Source organism: Mixophyes fleayi, chromosome 9, assembly GCF_038048845.1.
Source record: "Mixophyes fleayi isolate aMixFle1 chromosome 9, aMixFle1.hap1, whole genome shotgun sequence".
In the NCBI taxonomy this organism is placed as follows: Eukaryota; Metazoa; Chordata; class Amphibia; order Anura; family Limnodynastidae; genus Mixophyes; species Mixophyes fleayi.
This window is the reverse complement of record NC_134410.1, coordinates 41,502,936-41,523,538: the sequence shown is the minus strand read 5'-3', so window position 1 is coordinate 41,523,538 and position 20,603 is coordinate 41,502,936.

Below are 20,603 nucleotides of genomic sequence, written 5' to 3'. Positions count from 1 at the left end.
GGGGAACCAGGTTATCCTTTTCTTAAAGGTAGTGCCCTCCAATATATCGCCTAAGGCACTATGATGCTGTCCTCCCGATCAAGGTTTTTCTTTAACTACAATGGCCAAGTATTCTCAGGACATGTCAAGGACACTATGTCATATTAACTTAATTTGCCAGCAGGCCTGTGCAGGCTGATTACACTACACACACGGTGGAACAAAAATGTCTAACTGCGAGGTGAAGGGGCAACATCACTCAGCGTTCTATTACACAATAGTCTGTTTCTGCATGTGTGTGGGACAGGTTTTTTATTATTGTTTTCTAAGTGAATATTTTGGTGATATAGATACATGTAGGTTATGCAATCCACCGCTGGGTTCACGTTATCAAGCAATGCTTCTAAGTGGCCACTGGATTCGTAGAATGTCCGGGACAGAACTTACTGAATTTTAGGCTTAATATACAAAGGTATAGGGCATGTGGATATAGTAACTTACAGAGAACTATTGACTAGCAATAACGTAGGTGTACTAGTTATAATAACAAGGGGTCTGTACTTTCAGAGTATTACCTTACAAATGGTAATATGTGCTCCTGGGGACAGGCAGTGGAGATGGACAGTCTTTCAGTTGGGTTGCGACCCCTTGAGCTGACGATAACTGGGAAGTGGTCTCCTCTGTTAAAGACACTGTTGCCTTTCCCCTCCTACAGGAGTGGGTCTTCAAAGGGGGCTATGACCCGGTGTTGCAACCCTATTCTTCCCTGGTTTACTTCCCAATGCTAAACTGTAACATATGTTTTCAGGGGAGAGTCATGCAGATTTAATTTATCATTAATATTTCCAATAAAAATTTACCTGTCCACTGTTCAGGGATAGGTCAAGTGGATGAGTTGGGCTGATACGCAGTTTCTCTCAGGCTCTGTTGGACAGATGGTCTGCCTTGCAGCATGGTATGCCCTTCCTGCTCCTATTTATGGATATGGGTTTGGGCACTAGGTATATTGATGTGAAGTGGTATTTTGGAGTATTTTGAGTATTTATTGTCTATATAAATTTAGCAAGCCACCCTGTGATTGGTTCCTTGTAGTCTCGTCAGGTGCCAAGGATCACTCTATTACCAGGACGTAGCTCACCCTCAGAGGGCCTTTGATTCTGCTCAGTTCGCCCTACGGGTAAACTGCATGTGAATGTTATCTGGTAATCATTGGGTCTGCAGAGACATGGTATAAACGCAGTACAGTATTTATGGCCTCACATTAACCCTGTGAGAGCAAGCTTTGCTTGACTTAATTGGAATTGCACCCTAGACTGAGCATTTAATTCATTTGATATACTGTATTTACAATGCAGTCCCTTATGCTGCTGCAGTAGCTTATGTTTATGCCTTGTTCACTACATTGATATTGTTTACTGTGCAGTACTTACACTGCGGTCCCTTATGGTTACGTTTTATTCACTGTAGTCATGTTAGTGGTTACTTCTTATGCCAGTGATTTCTACCTGTTTTCAATACAACTCCCCATATTAGTTCCCTGGATTTGAAGGCTACCATTCTGGCGGTGGTGCACGATGCATATGAGAGTTCCCTAGTTCCTTTTCGAGAGAGTTCCCTAGTGCCTTTTTGGGTGAGTGATGTGATTGCCTCTTCCAGGTATGCTCATGCTTCATGAGGTACTTGCACACTCCCCAGTCAGCTGCAAAGTGAGGAGCTCCAAATCCGACCAGCTGGGTAGGTGATGCTGGATCACGTTAGTGACCAGAGTTGGCTCCACTGTCTGCCCAGTTGCAATTGTCAAAGAATTTGCGGGCCTCCGGCCGTGGTTCCCTGGCTGGTGCATTGCGATGGTTCTCCCCTCACAATGTGCTAGTTCTCTGTGGTTTTCAAGCGGACATGGGTTGTGCTAGGTTTGGATAGTTTCTCATTTCGGTAACAATTATCCCCTAAGGGATCCCCCCGGCGCTAATAGTCAATAAAGAGTGGATTCCAAAATGAAAAATGGAAATAAGTAGATGACCCTGCAGCTAGAACACGGTTCACCAAACCGTTAAATCAAAAGAATGCACATTGTAAGTCCAGCGCTGGGGCACCCACAATACAGATATTGCTCTATTCCTATCATAGGATACAATTTTCGATGAAGCCAAATTAAAATATTAAATTTGAAATTTTATTCATACACCATCTAATATAACAAATATATGAAAAATCTGAAATATCCTCAATTTGGAATACAAAGCATCACATAAGTTGGTAAGTTCCACTCAATATATGAAACAGAATATATTCCTTATCTCATGAGATCGTTGCAGAGAGGAACAATTACCTACACCTTCTATATATTCATAACAGGTGAGGCCAATTTCTCATTTCGGTACCCATTCCATCCGGACTGGGGCCACCACATCCGCACTTCTGTGCAGTATATTAAGGAGCTGGGCAGATGTAAAACTAATGTTCACAAGTGTTATGTGCGGCTTTCTCTTATTTCTTGACTTCTCTCTTTGCCTGGCTCTCTCTGCTGCGGTGACACAGGGTTTCAGCTGCTTGTTGCCTTTGGAGGCAGGGCGCAAAGGGATTTGTCCATTTTTTACTATAAAAAGTGGGCCTGATTAGCACTTGGCACCACAAGGTTTAATGGTTTTACCTATGCTTGTGTCTCCCGCTCCCCCTTTGTTTCTTCTTTCCATGAGTATGTACTTTTCTGGAGGATGTACTGCTGGTGCTGGCTGCATGTGAGGCTCTTCTCTTGTCTTGCTATCTCTTTCTCAATTTTTAATTTCTTTTTTTTTTGGGGGGTTGTCTAACTAGAGTCCCCTTTTTATTCCACCGATTGAGTTACTGCTGTTTATGTAGGTTAATCTATGTTGTTTTTCTTCCTGCCTTACAGACCATCGGACCCTACTGCAGATGTGGGTGCTGGTGCACTCTTATGTACATGGGGCTGCTTTGCATAAAGCAGCTAAAAAAACTTCTGCTTTCCTGGAGCCTGTAGTGATATCATGGATAGGCTGCAAGGGTCTACGATGGCCTGGGTTTAGGGGGCACATACAGGAGAAGATAGCTCGGGGTTCGTATAAAGATTTATTCAGTCACTGCACGTTTGACCCGCTCTTAAGGTGTTCTGCAGATTGAGCACCCGCACATTATATTTCAGAACCCCTTTTCCCTATAGGCAGGATGGAATGGATTTGAACGATATTGGCATGGATTTTTTTATTAAGGAAGTTTATCGGAGTTTAGCGTTGATAAGTATGGATATGGTGGGCAGCACGGTGGCGAAGATATTTTTTTACATTTATTGAATAAAGTTTTTTGAATGATCAGGTGAGGATAGTGTGCATTTTATTAAATGAAAACATACTTAAGTGTGTATTTAGTTCCAACTTACTTTTTTATGGATAAAGTATAAAAGTCTTAATGAATGCTTGTCCATTATGCATGGACCACAGGAGTGTCAAAAATAATTACTCATATGTTACATAAATTCATTTTAATACAGCAAAAACACACACTATCTACCCCTTCCTTCAAAATAATATTTATTTAAAAAAAGTAACCTTCTGGGCTTTTGTTTTTGATGTGACATAACTCAGCTTTTATTGAATTTCAATGCAATCCTAAGAAAAAGAAAGAAACTGAGAACTAGATATACTAAACTGTGGGTTTGAAAAGTGGAGATGTTGCCTATAGCAACCAATCAGATCCTAGTTATCATTTATTTAGTAGATTCTACAAAATGACAGCTAGAATCTGATTGGTTGCTATAGGCAACATCTCCACTTTTGCAAACCCGCCGTTTAGTAAATATACCCCTGAATCATTAACTTCTATTATGTTGAGACTTATATTTACACAATGCTCAGCGGGCCCTAAGTTACCTAGCTGATCTGTACAATATTTCTTAAGCAACATGTGGCTCTCCAGTTGTTGTGAAATCTTTTCCAATCATTGTCCATTCCAGTTCTACAACAGCAGGACAGCCACAAGTTGGCTATTTTACCTTCCTATGTCAGCTCCTGTGGAATTGAACTGCTGGTGCAAAATCTGGTGGGGTCAGGCGCTGGTGACAGCTCATGTTATAAGCAGGGAGATGAGGATACAGTATTAAATAAGGATTGTTTCCACATGTAACACAAGGATGACTGCGGCAGGTACAGAAAAGTAGGGAACATCAATACACTATTGCTGCTCTCTGCTGATCTATGCAAATGACCAAAGGAGAGAAAGATCACTAGACCTTCCATCGCCATTCTCTTAATAGGACCGATATTCAACCTTCCTGAAAATCTGCATAAGACCTTCTCTTGTGAAATCTGCAGATGAATATAAACTATAACAGTATGGTCTTTCCTAGTGACAGTTGCTTTGCTTATATCTCTATTATTGGAAAACTTCAAGTTGTGAAAGGTACAGGTTACTGTCAGTAATTTTGTCTAGTGTAATCAGTATAGAACATTATAAAGATACATTATAAAAAAAACAGAGTGCTTTAAAAATCTGATCAGTGTTGGTGAACTGTAAAGGATTTCCGTATAATTAAAGTCAATGCAGAAATAATCCTGAGGGTTTATTGTGTCTGTCATGTGTGACTTGTTAAGGCTGTCTCATCCTGCTGAATAAAGCCATAGAATGAGATAGTGAAATCTTACGCCTCTGATATTTGTTCAGCAGCTTAATGAATGTTATTTAATTTGTGGAGAGAAGTTTATTTGACAAAAGTCTCAATTAGTGTGGTGAAAGACAAGATGACATTTTGCTTTAAACAGATGAAATCTCAGTGTTCAACTAAGTGAACTGCTGGGCGGTAGTACATACATTTCTATGAATATATGGTAGGTGGGTGGTAAACTGGAGTAAATCTGTAACATAGCTAGTATATTACTAAAACTAAACTTTAAAAATAATGGAATACATTATGGAATACAGCAGGTGGAAAACTAGACTCTGGCCTTAATTTTTCACATGATAACAAACAAACACTATGGGCCTCATGTAGAGTCGGACGTAAGTACGACTAGTAGGCACAAAGAGAGCATTTGGCTTCTCCGCTACTGCTCATGTTCATACTGCCCTTTACTTTTGATGTAAAACAAGCATATATGCTACTGTTTACTCCTGGCATAAAAGAAGTACATATGATACTAATGCAGAGGTGGATGCATCTTGAGATTCATCCGACTCGGCATACACACAAAAGTACGTCTATGGTGACCATATGGTATGTAGTTGCAAAAGCATTTATTTCAAAATATTTGTTGTATGGGATAGTACAAATATAGGTAACATTGTCATTCTAGTTGGCTGTTGTAGAAATGTAGTTTCCTTCTAAAATTGATAAAATCAGCTTGCTTTCCTAGAAGTACTAGTTTATTTGTCATGCACAAGGAGGACAGCAATATTCTTTACTATCCTTTCAATTAGAAATAACAGTTTAGAATAATTATTTATGCTATGAGGCTTCTATCAAACTCCAATGGGTACTTTACTGATCTGTTTATTGACATGAATATCTATCCATAAGCACATAAATCCTCATACTGAGCAGGTCTTAAACAAGATTTTACATGCATACAAACCCCTCCCAGTGTCTTATCTCTCCCAGCCTTCCTAAGCATACTCTATCCTTCCATATTCTAACTCTCATTAATAGCAAATATATAATATATTTTTTAACATCTAGTATATATATTTTCTTTGGAAGGCTCCATATATACCATGTATTTTATAAGTTTCACACTAACTTTATACACCTCCTCATCGCCTATTGTATACCATATCCCCACTTCTTCCCCATTTTCAAATAAAGGGGTATATTTACTAAACTGTGGGTTTGAAAAAGTGGAGATGTTGCCTATAGCAACCAATCAGATTTTAGCTATCATTTATTTAGTACATTCTACAAAATGACAGCTAGAATCTAATTGGTTACTATAGGCAACATCTTCACTTTTTCAAACCCGCAGTTTAGTAAATTTAGCCCAATGTCTACACTATATATCACACCCGTTTCTATCTTCACCCCTCCCCCCCCCAGAGGTCCTAGATTACAATCCTGCAGTCATCTTACCATATTCTCTCACAGCACAGCTGCACCATGCCCATTAAGATGTTGACCATCCCTACTGCAGATCCTAGAGCCAAAAGAGAAATCAGCCAATTTCTTCAAAAACCCAAACACATACATCCTATACCAACTTCCAGTCACATTTTACCCTATAGACCGACTGTATAACTCTGTGACTGTTACTGATATGTATCCTGACCCTGACTATAGTTTCTTCTCCAGATGTTCACAACAATCTAACACCTATATCCTCAATTTTCTGATACTGGGTACCTGGGAATAAAACATGTCAGGTTTGACATTCTGGCAAAAAGATAATCCTATCTGACATTGTAATAATTGAATTCCCGATAACCAGTATTTGTCGGCCCTTTGGTGCACTCCTATTCCCATTTTTATGGCAGCAGTTATTTCCCTGTTTGCATTATTGCAGCAGGAGGTATCCTGCTGCAATAATGCTACTACTGGACTTACATCGCCAACATCTGCTAATTTTACACATTTATTGGGGTGTATCAAATCGGGTCTAACCTACCTGGTATTAGTTAACTAGAACTAATTGAAAATATGAGTATAGTACTAGAATTTTAACACAGTAATGTAAGATACAGTTTACAACTACATACTAAAATAACAAACAAAAACCACCAATAAAGTACAAAAAGAAACCATAACCCTTTGCAGAAACTTACCACAAGAACAACTGATAGAGAAAACACACTTTAAGATATTGCCAGGAAAATTAAAAATTATACACAGTTCAGAGATGTTGCTTCCATTTATAATTAAGATGTAGAGGGAAGTTTACTAAGGGGTGCTTTATTGTGCAGTCTACAGTCATGGGCAAATATTTTGAGAATGACACAAATATTATTTTTCATGAAGTCTGCTGCCTCAGTTTTTATGATGGCAATTTGCATATACTCCAGAATGTCATGAAGAGTTATCAGATGAATTGCAATTGATTTCAAAGTCCCTCTTTGTCATGACAATGAATTTTATTCCAAAAACAACATTTCCACTGCATTTCAGCCCTGCCACAAAAGGACCAGCTGACATCTAATCAGTGATTCTCTCGTTAACACAGGTGAGAGTGTTGGAGGACAAGGCTGGAGACTCTGTCATGCTGATTGAGTTAGAATAATAGACTGGAAGCTTTTAAAGGACGGTGGTGCTTGAAATCATTATTCTTCCTCTGTTAACCATGGGTACCTGCAAGGAAACACATGCTGTCATCATTGCTTTGCACAAAAAGGGCTTCACAGGCAAGGATATTGCTGATAATAAGATTATACCTAAATCAACCATTTATCGGATCATCGAGAACTTCAAGGAGAGATGTTCAATAGTTGTGAAATGGCTTCAGGGTGCCCAAGAACATCCAGCAAGCGCCATTACTGTCTCCTAAATTTGATTTGGGATACCACCAGTGCAAAGCTTACTCAGGAATGGCAGCAGGCAGGTGTGAGTGCATCTGCACATACAGTTAAGTGAAGACTTTTGGAGGATGACCTGGTGTCATGAGGCCACCAAAGAAACCACTTCACTCCAGGAAAAACATCAGGGACAGACTGATATTCTGCAAAAAGTACAGGGATTGTTCTTATTAGGACTGGGGTATTCATATACCCCAAATGACTATATGGGGTATATAGTCATTTTCTATGATAAATCCCCTGTCAGATTGTTTGGGGCATCAGGAAAAACACTTGTCCGGAGAAGGAAAGGTGAGTGCTACCATCAGTCCTGTGTCATGCCAACAGTAAAGCATCCTGAGACCATTCATGTGTGGGGTTGCTTCTCAGCCAAGGGAGTGGGCTCATTCACAATTTTGCCTAAGAACATAACTATGTCTCTGAAGCATCACAGAGCCATATTAAAATTATTTAAAGCTATTTACCATAGATCTTTTTCCCCTACAACTCAACTTTGTTCACCTCTCTCAATTACACATTTTAATTTTCCCTCTCAGCTCACTTTGATGATATTTTTACAGGGCTAATTTTCTGGGGGGAGGGGGTTGTGATTATAATAGTAACCATATTGTAGATTTGTTTTTAATTTGTTAGCATGTTTTGTTGGCTTAGTATTCTTTGCATTGTCTTATGTGCCAAGCTGTCAATTTTATCTCAAAAAGCAGCACCAAATTGAAATGGTTAGACCAAATTTCAACACATTAAATACACAGATCCATTACTGAAAGTTTACTAAATACTAATGTTACAATGGCACATTTTAATGATGTGCTACCAAACAAAATGAGCAATGCTAATTCTTCCATATTTTATATTTGACAATGCCTGTTAAAGAGAATTATACATTAGAAAAGCACAGCAGATACTAAGATTTTACTGCGTGTGATCCAAACAGCATGTGATATGTTAATGCTCTACAGCGGCAGATGGACAGTAATGCTTAAAAATTGTGCTGGCATTCAGGCATTTGATGCTAAATGCACATAATTGTATGTGTGCATAGATTATGCAATTATTGTATATTTGCTAAGCAACTCTGCAGTCAAATGGTAATTCAAAGGCTAAACCTGAAGTGTTACTGAAAATGTACGGCACTGAAAATCACATTTGACTGTCTATCTGCTATTCTTTACATATATAGCAGCTGCTGAAGCTATTTCCAAATTACTGGTAATTTGGCTAACTAGCTAAACAGGCCAGACTTAGCAGGAGAGGATACAATGAATCTTTGACTTCCATTGTTGGTTATTAGCACTCTCTTTGCATACCTGAATGTTCACATCGATCTCTGGCATCTGCAACAGAGGAATGTTTCTGGCACAAAGTATAATTGAGCTAGTGAGTTGATATGGAATTGGCAACTCACAGGAGACAAGTGAACCCAGTATTGGGCATCAATATTCATATAAAAGTCTATGCATTAATCAATGAAATAATTTATGTGAAATTCTGTTATGGTAGAGTTACTTAACTAATCCCTTTGCAGAATGCAAACCATAAAAAGTAAATGTCTACTGGACTGTTGTAACACTGTCTTGCATCACTCTGGAGTTAGAAGGAATTGTGTTAGTGGCAGGCTTTACCAATTTGTGGATGTTGCTGTATTATGATTTGTAATTTGACCTTTTTGTCCTATATGTACAACCACTTAGCTATTGTCATGTAAGAAATATCTTTGGCTGTTTTGAAAGAAGGAACGTTAATATTTCATTACTCTTTACTTTTATATCAGGGCTGCTGTGGACGATGTTTGGGTTTGGTTGAATTTAATTAAACAGGGTATACTAAGCAAATCTAAATGATTAAAGAAGGATTGGATACTTCAGTATTTTCAGACTCATCCACTTTATCAGTTACTTTGATCACTTATTTTTAGGGATGAGCGCACTCGGATTTATGAAATCCGAGCCCACCCGAACGTTGCGGATCCGAGTCGGATCCGAGACAGATCCGGGTATTGGCGCCAAATTCAAAAGTGAAACTGAGGCTCTGACTCATAATCCCGTTGTCGGATCTCGCGATACTCGGATCCTATAAATTCCCCGCTAGTCGTCGCCATCTTCACTCGGGCATTGATCAGGGTAGAGGGAGGGTGTGTTAGGTGGTCCTCTGTGCTGTTTAGTTCTGTGCTGTTTAGTTTTGTGCTGTGCTGTGCTGTGCTGTGCTGTGCTGTGCTGTGCTGTGATGTGCTGTGTTCTGCAGTATCAGTCCAGTGGTGCTGTGTGCTGTGCTCTGTCCTTCTGAGGTCAGTGGTGCTGCTGGGTCCTGTGCTGTGTCCTGTTCAGTCCAGTGGTGCTGTGCCCTGTGCTCTGTGCTTCTAAGGGCATAGTTATTTCCCCAATATTCCCCTGTGTTTAAAAAAATAAAAAAAAGTTTTTTTAAAAAATACCAAAAACTACTTTAATTTTTTTTAATTACCACAAAATTTGCACAACCAATCCTGCAGTATAAGCCCATTGGTACTGCAATATTACCAAGTTCACACATTCAGCAGTAAAAGTCCAGTGGTACTGCAATATTACAAAGTTTACACATTCTGCAGTATCAGTCCAGTGGTGCTGTGTCCTGTGCTCTGTCCTGCTGAGTTCCGTAGTGCTGCTGGGTCCTGTGCCGTGTCCTGTTCAGTCCAGTGGTGCTGTGTCCTGTGCTCTGTGCTTCTAAGGGCATAGTTATTTCCCCACTATTCCCAAGTTTTTCAAAAATAAAAAAAAAGTAAAAAAAAATTAAAAATTAAAAAAAAAAAAAATATATAATAATTATAACCAAATTTGCAAAACCAATCCAGCAGTATAAGTCCATTGGTACTGCAATATTACCAAGTTCACACATTCTGCAGTATCTTGTGCTACATATAATTGAGACCAAAAATTTGGAGGATAAAGTAGGGAAAGATCAAGACCCACTTCCTCCTAATGCTGAAGCTGCTGCCACTAGTCATGACATAGACGATGAAATGCCATCAACGTCGTCTTCCAAGCCCGATGCCCAATCTCGTAGTACCAGGCATGTAAAATCCAAAAAGCCCAAGTTAAGAAAAAGTAGCAAAAAGAGAAACTTAAAATCATCTGAGGAGAAACGTAAAGTTGCCAATATGCCATTTACGACACGGAGTGGCAAGGAACGGCTTAGGCCCTGGCCCGTGTTCATGACTAGTGGTTCAGCTTCACCCACGGATCTTAGCCCTCCTCCTCCTCCCCCCCCTACAAAAAATTGAAGAGAGTTATGCTGTCAGCAACAAAACAGCAAACAACTCTGCCTTCTAAAGAGAAATTATCACAAATCCACAAGGCGAGTCCAAGGATGTTGGTGGTTGTCAAGCCTGACCTTCCCATCACTGTACGGGAAGAGGTGGCTCGGGAGGAGGCTATTGATGATGTAGCTGGCGCTGTGGAGGAACTTGATGATGAGGATGGTGATGTGGTTATTGTAAATGAGGCACCAGGGGGGGAAACAGCTGATGTCCATGGGATGAAAAAGCCCATCGTCATGCCTGGTCAGAAGACCAAAAAATGCACCTCTTCGGTCTGGAGTTATTTTTATCCAAATCCAGACAACCAATGTATGGCCATATGTAGCTTATGTAAAGCTCAAATAAGCAGGGGTAAGGATCTTGCCCACCTAGGAACATCCTCCCTTATACGTCACCTGAATAACCTTCATAGTTCAGTGGTTAGTTCAGGAACTGGGGCTAGGACCCTCATCGGTACAGGGACACCTAAATCCCGTGGTCCAGTTGGATACACACCAGCAACACCCTCCTCGTCAACTTCCTCCACAATCTCCATCAGATTCAGTCCTGCAGCCCAAGTCAGCAGCCAGACTGAGTCCTCCTCAATACGGGATTCATCCGAGGAATCCTGCAGCGGTACGCCTACTACTGCCACTGCTGCTGTTGCTGCTGTTAGTCGGTCATCTTCCCAGAGGGGAAGTCGTAAGACCGCTAAGTCTTTCACAAAACAATTGACCGTCCAACAGTCGTTTGCCATGACCACAAAATACGATAGTAGTCACCCTATTGCAAAGCGTATAACTGCGGCTGTAACTGCAATGTTGGTGTTAGACGTGCGCCCGGTGTCCGCCATCAGTGGAGTGGGATTTAGAGGGTTGATGGAGGTATTGTGTCCCCGGTACCAAATCCCCTCGAGATTCCACTTCACTAGGCAGGCGATACCAAAAATGTACAGAGAAGTACGATCAAGTGTCCTCAGTGCTCTTAAAAATGCGGTTGTACCCACTGTCCACTTAACCACGGACATGTGGACAAGTGGTTCTGGGCAAACGAAGGACTATATGACTGTGACAGCCCACTGGGTAGATGCATCCCCTTCCGCAGCAACAGCAACAGCTGCATCAGTAGCAGCATCTACAAAATGGCTGCTCATGCAAAGGCAGGCAACATTGTGCATTACAGGCTTTAATAAGAGGCACAACGCTGACAACATATTAGAGAAAATGAGGGAAATTATCTCCCAGTGGCTTACCCCACTTAGACTCTCATGGGGATTTGTGGTGTCAGACAATGCCAGTAACATTGTGCGGGCATTAAATATGGGCAATTTCCAGCACGTCCCATGTTTTGCCCACACCATTAATTTGGTGGTGCAGCATTACCTCAAGAGTGACAGGGGTGTGCAGGAGATGCTTGCGGTGGCGCGCAAAATTGCTGGACACTTTCGGCATTCAGCCAGTGCCTACCGCAGACTAGAGGCACATCAAAAAAGCATGAACCTGCCCTGCCATCACCTCAAACAAGAGGTTGTGACGCGCTGGAACTCCACCCTCTATATGCTGCAGAGGATGGAGGAGCAGCAAAAGGCCATTCAGGCCTACACAGCCACCTACGACATAGGCAAAGGAGTGGGGATGCGCCTCAGTCAAGTGCAGTGGAGACTGATTTCCGTGTTGTGCAAGGTTCTGCAGCCATTTGAACTTGCCACACGAGAAGTCAGTTCCGACACTGCCAGCTTGAGTCAGGTCATTCCCCTGATCAGGCTGTTGCAGAAGCAGCTGGAGAAAGTGAGGGAGGAGCTGGTAAGCCATTGCGATTACACCAAGCATGTAGCTCTTGTGGATGTAGCCCTTCGTACGCTTTGCCAGGATCCGAGGGTGGTCACTCTTTTAAAGTCAGAGGAATACATTCTGGCCACCGTGCTCGATCCTCGGTTTAAAGCGTATGTTGTGTCTCTGTTTCCGGCGGACACAAGTCTACAGCGGTGCAAAGACCTGCTGGTCAGGAGATTGTCCTCTGAAGAGGACCGTGACATGCCAACAGCTCCACCCTCATTTTCTTCCACATCTATGGCTGCGAGGAAAAAGCTCAGTTTTCCCAAAAGAGGCACTGGCGGGGATGCTGATAACATCTGGTCCGGACTGAAGGACCTGCCAACCATTGCAGACATGTCTACTCTCGCTGCATTGGATGCTGTCACAATAGAAAAAATTGTGGATGATTACTTTGCTGACACCATCCAAGTAGACATGTCAGACAGTCCATATTGTTACTGGCAGGAAAAAAAGGCAGTTTGGAAGCCCCTGTACAAACTGGCTCTATTTTACCTGAGTTGTCCCCCCTCCAGTGTGTACTCGGAAAGAGTTTTTAGTGCAGCGGGGAACCTGGTCAGTGAGCGGCGAAGGAGGTTGCTTCCTCACAACGTTGAAAAAATGATGTTTATAAAAATGAATAATCAATTCCTCAATGAAGTACAGCACTGCCCTCCAGATACTACAGAGGGACCTGTGGTTGTGGAGTCCAGCGGGGACGAATTGATAATGTGTGATGAGGAGGAAGTACACACTGTAGGGGGAGAGGAATCAGAGGTTGAGGATGAGGACGACATCTTGCCTCAGTAGAGCCTGTTTAGTTTGTACAGGGAGAGATGAATAGCTTTTTTGGTGTGGGGGCCCAAACAAACCAATCATTTCAGCCAAAGTTGTTTGGTAGGCCCTGTCGCTGAAATGATTGGTTTGTTAAAGTGTGCATGTCCTATTTCAACAACATAAGGGTGGGTGTGAGGGCCCAAGGACAATTCCATCTTGGACCTTTTTTTTTTGCATTATATGACCAATCAACAGTCGTTTGCCATGTTCAAAAAGTAAAACCAAATTTAAAAAAATACAAGAAATTGAACCAAAAGTAAAATGCCGTGTCATAATTTAAAACAAGAGGTATTGACGTGCTCTAAAACTACTGTATTGTTGTTTATATTTTATAAACACTACACTTGAAAGCTTGAGTCTTTAAATAAAAAAGTAACTGTCCATTGCACGAATATTTGCAACAGGGACAATTTTAGGGTTAAGAAAGTCAACTAATAACACTTCGACGCTGTCTGTCTTTATAAACACTACACTTGGAAGTTGGAGGAGGTATTGTGGCCCCGGCACCAAATTTACTACCGGGGCCACTCCACTGTGCAGTCCATATTTAGGTGTATCAGATATTAAACAACGGTGACAGTTGATGCCCAATTTTTTAATTATATTGTGGCCTCGGTACCAAATTGTGTACCGGGGCCACCACACTACGCAGTCCAGATACTTGTTTGGTGGAATTCAGACCAGTTGAGGGTTTTATTATTATTATATTGTGTGGACCACTCTATCTATACCACACTACAACTCTATATACCACTCTATTTCATACTTTAATTCTATTTCATACTTTAATTCTATTTAATACTTTAATTCTATTTCATACTTTAATTCTATTTCATACTTTAATTCTATTACTAATTACCATAAAGAGGAACAAAATAAACCAATTTTACCAAAAGTATAATATGACTTAGACTTACAAACACTACACTTGAAAGATCGTGCCTTTAAATGAAAAAGTCAGTCTTCATTGCACGACTATGTGCAACAGGGACAGTTTTTTGGGTTTACAAAGTCAAACAATAACACTTTGACCCTGTCTGTCTGGGATCTCAATGACGAATTGTCTGTACCATGTTTGGAGGAGGTATTGTGGCCCCGGTATCAAATTGGGTACCGGGGCCACCCCACTATGCAGTCCAGATACTTGTTTGGTGGAATTCTGACACGTGGAGGGTTTTTTAATTATATTGTGGCCTCGGTACCAAATTGTGTACCGGGGCCACCACACTACGCAGTCAAGATAGATAGATGCGTATCATAGATAAAGTACATTCAGTGGTGTGGGGCAAATTGAAAAATATTCAAAATGCACTGACATTATCAAAAACAAGAGGTTGTCACACGCTAAAACTCCAACATGTATATGATGGAGAGGATGGAGGAGCAGCCGTATGTGTAGTGTAATGCAGATCTGTTGAAGGTTTTTTATATATTTTATTGTGGTGCCCAGTGCCCACTCCTCTACGCAGTCCAGGTACATTTATTGGTGCGATTCATAAAAGTTCAGGGTTTTTAAGATATTGTGGTGACCCACTCCTCTACGCAGTCCAGGTACATTTATTGGTGCGATTCATAAAAGTTCAGGGTTTATAATATATATTGTGGTGACCCACTCCTCTACGCAGTCCAGGTACAATTATTGGTGCGAATCATAAAAGTTCAGGGTTTTTAATATATTGTGGTGACCCACTCCTCTACGCAGTCCAGGTACATTTATTGGTGCGATTCATAAAAGTTCTGGGTTTTTAAGATATTGTGGTGACCCACTCCTCTACGCAGTCCAGGTACATTTATTGGTGCGAATCATAAAAGTTCAGGGTTTTTAATATATATTGTGGTGACCCACTCCTCTACGCAGTCCAGGTACATTTATTGGTGCGATTCATAAAAGTTCAGGGTTTTTAATATTTATTGTGGTGACCCACTCCTCTACGCAGTCCAGGTACAATTATTGGTGCGAATCATAAAAGTTCAGGGTTTTTAATATATTGTGGTGACCCACTCCTCTACGCAGTCCAGGTACATTTATTGGTGCGATTCATAAAAGTTCTGGGTTTTTAAGATATTGTGGTGACCCACTCCTCTACGCAGTCCAGGTACATTTATTGGTGCGAATCATAAAAGTTCAGGGTTTTTAATATATATTGTGGTGACCCACTCCTCTACGCAGTCCAGGTACATTTATTGGTGCGATTCATAAAAGTTCAGGGTTTTTAATATATATTGTGGTGACCCACTCCTCTACGCAGTCCAGGTACATTTATTGGTGCGATTCATAAAAGTTCAGGGTTTTTAATATATATTGTGGTGACCCACTCCTCTACGCAGTCCAGGTACAATTATTGGTGCGAATCATAAAAGTTCAGGGTTTTTAATATATTGTGGTGACCCACTCCTCTACGCAGTCCAGGTACATTTATTGGTGCGAATCATAAAAGTTCAGGGTTTTTAATATATATTGTGGTGACCCACTCCTCTACGCAGTCCAGGTACATTTATTGGTGCGATTCATAAAAGTTCAGGGTTTTTAATATATATTGTGGTGACCCACTCCTCTACGCAGTCCAGGTACATTTATTGGTGCGATTCATAAAAGTTCAGGGTTTTTAATATATATTGTGGTGACCCACTCCTCTACGCAGTCCAGGTACAATTATTGGTGCGAATCATAAAAGTTCAGGGTTTTTAATATATTGTGGTGACCCACTCCTCTACGCAGTCCAGGTACATTTATTGGTGCGATTCATAAAAGTTCTGGGTTTTTAAGATATTGTGGTGACCCACTCCTCTACGCAGTCCAGGTACATTTATTGGTGTGAATCATAAAAGTTCAGGGTTTTTAATATATATTGTGGTGACCCACTCCTCTACGCAGTCCAGGTACATTTATTGGTGCGAATCATAAAAGTTCAGGGTTTTTAATATATATTGTGGTGACCCACTCCTCTAGGCAGTCCAGGTACATTTATTGGTGCGAATCATAAAAGTTCAGGGTTTTTAATATATATTGTGGTGACCCACTCCTCTACGCAGTCCAGGTACATTTATTGGTGCGATTCATAAAAGTTCAGGGTTTTTAATATATATTGTGGTGACCCACTCCTCTACGCAGTCCAGGTACATTTATTGGTGCGAATCATAAAAGTTCAGGGTTTTTAATATATATTGTGGTGACCCACTCCTCTACGCAGTCCAGAAAGATACCTTGTTGCAACGTTTTGGACTAATAACTATATTGTGAGGTGTTCAGAATACACTGTAAATTAGTGGAAATGCTTGTTATTGAATGTTATTGAGGTTAATAATAGCCTAGGAGTGAAAGAAAATAAGCCCAAAAACTTGATTTTTAAACTTTTTATGTTTTTTTGCAAAAAAATCCGAATCCAAAACCTTAAATCCGAACCGAGACCTTTCGTCAAGTGTTTTGCGAGACAAATCCGAACCTCAAAAATAACGAAAATCCGGATCCAAAACACAAAACACGAGACCTCAAAAGTCGCCGGTGCACATCCCTACTTATTTTATTTCTAACTATGCTCACTAGTCAACCTTCAAAAAAAAAAAAAAAATTTAAAATAAAGATTATTTTCAGTCTAGAAACCAGTGAAAAGTCTTAGAAAGCCATTCCAGGACAGTGAGCAACTTTTTGATTAATCTTCCATCTTGTATCTTGTACCCATAATGCTATATGATTCATTTTTCTTTACTTTTAGCCCTTTTGTTTGTTATTCTAGTAACAGAGAGACAATAATATTTGTCTATTTTTTTTAGTGACATTGCACAACATATTCATAGGCCAAGACTGCTCTTTTATTTAGACAGTGTACTTGAGACAACAACATTTCAGGGGAGCATATGTTTAAGTAGATATTCTTGATATCAATTTTTTTTCTAACATATACCTTATCTAATGAGCAAACTAACAATATAAGCCTGTTTTGTGCAAATGCAAAGAAAGGAAACAGTTTTACATCTCATGTTAGGCATCAGTATGACTTTGCAAATTGTGGGGAAGGAAACAAGTTTCATGACTTCAAAAACAGTTGAAAAAAAACCCATAAAGGCAGCCTCCGACCTGGCATTACATTACATTCCTTATCTTCTCTCGTACCTCTGGCGACAAATTGGCTCCTCTATAATTTTATGGATGCAGACATTGGCGTTCACAGTCAGTATGAACAAATCACGGCAGCTACAGGTACAGAATGGCGCATTGTGGATGTTCATTCGTGTATAATAACTTTGTGTTTGCAGCTGTCTTGGAATAATTTGCCCCTGAACTTTCAGTAGCGTACGAACGGATATCACAATCATTTTACTGGATTTCGATGCTTTTATATCAAGGTACATACTTTATAACAAGACTTTCTATAGTTTTCATTTAGGGGTGTGTATGTAAAATATGATTTTTTATTTCTAGCATTGGAATTGTAGTTTTGTGGTGTGTATTTAAATCAGACAAATATATGTGTGTTTTTTATTTATACCACTAGCAGTTTTCTTTTTTTTTGGGGGGGGGGGGGGCGGTGTCGATGGAAAAAAATGAGAATATATGTTGTGACAGGATGGACCACCTATACCACCCTGTCTGTTGCGTTGCTGGTGACCTGCTGGGCTTGCCTAGCCAGTCTCCCATTTTCTTTAACCCAAATGCTGCCTCTAACTGTGGTAGGAGAGACTTAAGCTGCTGCCACAACTGGACTCCTTAGCAGCATCCAGAACCACGTCCTTCTGAGTAACTGTCGCTGCTCGTGTACCCCCTCACTTGGCACCTGGGCCGGTACCCCTGACCTCTTCCTGTAGATCATGGTTGCTGTGGATGGTTCCCCCCCTGTCCTATGACACTGGGCAGAGCTGCTGGGTAGCAGACAGAGCGGTGGTAGTAAACGCTGGGTCCAAACCTCAGAAAAGCCGGAAAACAGATTAGATTTGAGTCTAATCTGCAGGTCACAGGAATTACAGCAGGGAAGAAGTTGTCAAAGCAGGATCTTGAAGCAAATGATGTTTATTAGCTCAAGTGTCCCAATAAGGACAGTTCATACACTAGTGTAAGGGACTAGTGATCTCCAGACATACAGATGGTATAATACATTACAGGGTCAAACAGCTCTACTTTTTATACAGATTCTGACACAAAACCTGGCAGCGGATAAGCCAGCCCCCTGATTCGTGATGAGTCCGCAAAGACTGAAATATTTAATTCAAAGATTAACCTTAGGAAGTGAGATGTTCGTTAAACTTGGATTTTAAATGCAATTTATACTTAACAAAATTGACACTAATCTGTTATATCCTAAATCATATTGATCAGAGGTTTCCTTTCATTTTAATCAGGCTTGATACAGGTAATCACTCCATGCTGTGTTTTCAAGTGCTGGTCACTTGATGACAAAGATCTAATTAGCCTAACTGGGGTTTCCTCTAGAAAGGTTAAAAAAAACTACATTTTCTATACTAAAATACACACAATATAAAAAAATCAGTACCTTTCTAATAAACAATATAAAAAATAAGTACATTTGCAATTATATAAATTAAGGCATCTTCGCTAATTATTTAAATATAATTATACAATAAGTTAATTATAAGTGAACCACCCACATATGTGGTTTATTTTTTTTCTAGGAAGCAATTTGCCATGGCATCTATCAGAAATGTGGAGCTCATAAGGGACTTCATTAAGGCATACAGATCTCATACCTGCTTGTGGAAAACAAAATCCAATGAGTATGCAAACAGGCAGAAGGGGAGTGTGACTTAGGAAGACGTGGTGAAAGTGTGCCCTCCACATTATCCTGGAGCAAATGTAGAGTGGGTAAAGAGGAAGATATAGAATCTGAGGATTGTTTTTAAACAGAAACTTAACAAGTGTGAAGCCTCTAAAAAATCGGGGCAGAGGATGTGTATGTCCCCACGCTGTGGTATTTTGACCTCCTGTGCTTCTCCCGTGATGAAGAAATTGCAAGAGAGTCCAACTGCACCATGGAGATGGAGAGTAGTTCCTCACCTGAACTTTAGAAAACAGATGACATACCAGTAAGTGATACAATAAGTGAAACATACAACAATGGACATGCATAAAATATTTATTTACTTACATGTACCTCACAAAATAGTTAACAAGCATACAATGCTAATTCACATACTTTATAAAATGTCATTCTGCCAGGACACAGCACCCTCACCATTAAAATATTCTAAATAGGCCTCCCTATTTAGTTTTACCATGTGACTGGCATTTCTCACCTGGAATGACTCTAATGGTGTCAACCCTACAATTGCTACTTCTAGAGTGTTCTCGATATTGCTAAATGTACAGCACACACTAGGGCATTTACACTTAAGAAAGTTGAGCAGGACACAACAAGTCATCACCAACTTGTCTACTTTGCCTAGGCGCAGATTTATAGCGGAATGAAAATTTCTAAATCTGTTTCTTAGTATACCAAAATAATTTTTCACAACTCAGATTGCTCTTGAAAATCTATAATTATATACAGTGTCGGACTGGGGCATGAAGGGCCCACCGGGGGACTGCAACGCTAGGGGCCCACCAGAGTGGGTGTGGCCAGCCATCATAGAGGCGAGACCAGACACTAGAGGGGGATTGGTCAGCCCATGAAGGACAGCTAGCACCACAGTGTAGTATATAAAGAATGTAGTGTGCTCATCCTTCTCTTTTAAAATGACAGGCTGACTGCGCACTTAGTTACTAACCTGCTCATGCTCCTCTGGGCGGTTGTATATCCGGAACTCCTACTCTCATCTGCCCTGCTCAAAGTGAAAAACACACTACCGCGCAGGTTCAGAGAGCCCAGACGCGACTCTCTGCACCTGTGTGGTAGTGTGTTTAACGGGAGTGTTTGGCAAAAACGGGGAGGGGGGGAGGAGTTGCGCTTTACCCCTACTGTTGCAAGAGCAGCATTAACACAGGTTATCCCTCTCTACGAACTTATAATATACTGAAAGTTAAGCGCTCATTGACTTATGTATTATTCCAAGTGTAATGCTAATAATAAAATTTGTATTCTTTTATCTTGAATACAATTCGTATTTTTCTATATCTTGTATTAGGCTGTGAGCAAGAGGTTCAATTAGTGGGATAACATTTAATGTTAGTTTTATCACAATTTATTAAATCCTGGTTAAAATACATAAAAATACATTAATATAGACAAATAAAATACTCCAATTAAACCACA